Here is a 3,852-nt window from a genome sequence, read left to right on the forward strand (position 1 = left end):
TCTCAAAAACATGCTAAGAAGCTGTTGTGGTTAAGCTTGTGTGTCAACTTGGCTGAGCCTGGTTGAGTGACCGGGCAGCTGGATGTAGTATTCTCCATGCTCATGAGACTGGTAATCAACTCCATGGTGGAATCTACTGTGAGCAGCTGCATAGCTGCCTTAGGGAATATGGCCTGTTTCCTGTATATAAGCAGAAGCCTTGGGGCATGGTCTCTGCATGTAGCTGTGTTGTTGTTCAGCAGCCTGCCATGCTCTGCCAACCTTGGGACTTACAATGGACTTGAATTAATGACCTGCTGTGTGGTTTGGTAACATCGGAACTGTGCCTTTTTACTTGTCAACCTTGGGCTTGTCAGCCTCAGCAGCCAACAGCTGTCTGAGTGAAGAAAAGCCTCTAGCTTCAGTGGGCCGGGAGCTGGAGGCAGAGCTGAAGCCCAAGGCTGAGGGGCTTTCACCCAGCCCCTAGAGCCTGGCACTTTGAACTCGGACTTTAAACCTCCAAAATTGTAAGAGAATAAACCCCTGTTTGTTAAGGCCATCCATTTGTGGTATATTCCTGTCAGAGCAGCACTAGGTAACCAGAGCAGTAGCTAAACACAAAATAATATATAAACTGGTTAACTCTTTCAGCTGCTAACTGCAAGGTTGGTAGTTCAAGTCCACCCCGCAGCACCCGGGAAGAAGGCCTGGTGATGGACTTCTGAGAAAAGCAATCATTCATTGAAAACCCGGAGCACAGTTCCACTCGGACACACATGGGGGCGCCATGAGTTGGAAACTGGTTACAGAGTTATAAAATAGCAAAGGCAACAGAATCAGATAACCCTAAAAGCTGTTATCACCCTCCTGCAGGGCCCAGAAGGAAACTGGAGTGGCTGGAATGTTCTGTATGATGACCGGATTGGTGGTTAGACGGATGTACACATGTCAGGACTCACTGAATTGTACAATTTAAATGAATACATTTTACTGCATGTAAATTATACCTCAATGAAGATGACTTAAGATAACCCGCCCACAAGTGGAGAACAGACAAGAGTGGATACAGCTGAAACAATTAGGAGGTATGTTAGACTGGGTTCTCTAGAGAAGCAAAATCAGTAACGCTTATATGGAGAGAAAGAGAAGGATTTATCTTAGGAAAATGGCTCACACACTTATAGAAGCTGGCAAGTCCCAAGTTCTTGGATCAAACGTCAAGCTGGAGGCTTTTACCAACTCACGCAGCTGCAGGGGCGGAGGAGCTCCAGGGTGGCAGGCAGTATACTGGCTGTTGACTCCAACGAATGACGAATCCAAGATCTCCAGGCCAAATGGTGGATTGTTTGCTCGTGGACAGTTGTAGGCAGCACAACAGAATCCCGATCCACAGAAGAGTATCTCTTTTGCCAAGATGTCCATAAATATACTGGAAGCAGGCCACACCCCTAGGGAAACTCCCTTTCAACAGATTGCTGCTCAAAACATATACATCTGATCCCATCATGGGAACAACCCACATCACCATTGCTTAAACCACACAGAATTGTGGTCCAGCCAAGTTGACACACAGCTCCAACTATCACAGTAGGCTATTTATGTTACAACCACCTAGGCAAGGCATAAGGGAGGGAAGGGTTGGAGAAGTAATGATTGACACGGATGAATAAGCATATGAATGAATAAACTCATGACTTTCAAAGCCTGAATTTGCTGTAATTTGAGGAAAGGAGTAGCATTTGGTGGAATGTGCAAAAGGTGAGAAGATGAAATACTAGGTTGATGTCAAAGTACATTAAAAAATGAAAAAAACAAAAAACTAGTAACAAGGTGGCATTGTAGCCATATTGGTGTAGCTCAAATGCTAGGTCTCTTCTGGGTAAAACTTGCATGTTTACTATGTGCCCGGTATCTTATTAGGTTGTTCTTTTTTTCCCACAAAACAGAGCTATTTTGCATATTTTACATTGACTTTTCTTTACTCCTCACACATCAGCCATGTAGTTGTTATTAATATTAGCTGCCATGGAATCAGCCCCCACCTCATGGTGACCCCCTGCTCCAGAGAAGGAAACACTGCCTGGCCGTGCGTCATAGCTATGATCGCTGTGGATCTATCATTGTGCTCCAGGGGGTATTCAATGGCTGATTTTCAGAAGTAGATCACCAGGCCTTTCTTCCTAGTCTTAGTCTGGAAGCTCCACTGCAACCTGTTCAGCGTCATAGGAACATGCAAGCCTCCACTGATGGTAGAGTGATGGCTGCAAATGAGGTGCACTGGCCAGTAAGCCAACCCAGGTCTCCCACACAGAAACCAAGAATTCTACCACTGAACCGCCAGTCTCCCACTATGCTGTTGTTATGTGCCATCCAGTCGGACCCAACTCATATAGACCCCTCCGTGGGTTTCCAAGGCGGTATATAGGGTAGTTAATTCCCCTTTTACAGACGACAGACACAGAGAATGGTCAAATAATGTATCCAAGATTACCTGGCAAATGGTTAACATGCCTGGCTGCTACTGGAAAGGTTGGGGGTTCAAATCCACCCAGAGGCACCTCGATCTACTTACAAACAGTCAGCCTTTAAAAATCCTGTGGAGCACAGTTCTATTCTGACACACATGAGGTCAGCATGAGTCTGAATTAACTCAGCAGCAACAGGTTTTCTTTAAATAGTGGAAGCAGAATTCAAATCCCAGTGTATATATATACTCCACAGGCTATCAAAAACACGGCTGAGTCTTTGGTTGTGCCTTGGGGCTAGGGCTGGCTTCTCAGAACTGTGCACAAGTTCTTGAGTTTTATTCTGGTTAAACACAGACCGCAACAGCTTTACAGCTGATGTCTGGGGTTCTAGCACCTCCAGGGATCCTGTACCTCGCACGCCTGCCCTGAAATCTGAGGCAACTCGCATATGGCTCCTGAGTGGGGCATCTTGCTATGCGTGAGGTCTGCTCCTCAAGGACCTGGCCTACCCCACTGCCCGCCCTGCGTCAGCCTCTTAGAGTTCCTGGCCTCCAGATGAAATTTTATTCCAGTCCCTTAGTGGTGGGCTATTATTCTGACCCGAATGTGGCTTACACGGGAGTTTCCCTGCATGAGTGTCTTGCATCAGAAAGAGGGAAAGGGCGGTACCACTATTTTATCCCGGGTAAAACTAGGCTACTCCCAGAGGCAGGGCAGGATCACCTGACCCCTTCCTCAAATGTGTCTCTCCATTTTCCTCCTGGAACTTTATCCTCACATCTGAGTCTCAAGTGGTTTCTGATTTTTAAAGTCAGGCCCGCTAAGACCCTGGAGGAACCTGTCCAAGTAGTAGGTGTTGGTCAATGTCTCCCTTGGTCTCCAACTCAAGAAGCGGCGGTGGAAGAGCGTCTGGGGGGGGGCCGCGTCACTCCCGCAGGAGTCACTTCCAGACCTCCCTCCCCAAGCAAACCTACCTCGATGCATATATAAATATCTGCCTGCGATCGGAAGGACCGTTTGGACCGCCGCCCTGCCAGGTCCGTGCGCCCGAGCGTCGCGGTCAGAGCGCCCTCGCGGAAGGCGGAGGTGGCGCCAGGCACTGCGGGCCCCGTAGGAGTCGCGGCGCAGGGCTGGAGAGCGCCGACCCGAGAGCTGCAACTTCCTCGGAACAGGAATTCGCTTGGGGCGGCGACGGCGACAGCGGCGGGGACTGAGGGCGGGGAGGGAACGAGATCAAAGAGAGCCGCCCGCTGGGCCGAGACTTGTTCGCGAGCCTTGAGGAGCCACCCCTCCAGGGAGGGCGGGGGACAGCCCGGTGCGCTGACCCGGAGAGCAGTGCGGGCGCCCACGCTGGGGCCAGGGCGGCGGGACGCAGGGCGGGAGAGCCGCGCGCCTGCGCCCCCTG

The sequence above is a fragment of the Orycteropus afer genome, unplaced genomic scaffold (assembly GCF_000298275.1).
Source record: "Orycteropus afer afer isolate SDZICR_OR568_19922 unplaced genomic scaffold, OryAfe1.0 scaffold00079, whole genome shotgun sequence".
NCBI classification, from domain to species: Eukaryota; Metazoa; Chordata; class Mammalia; order Tubulidentata; family Orycteropodidae; genus Orycteropus; species Orycteropus afer.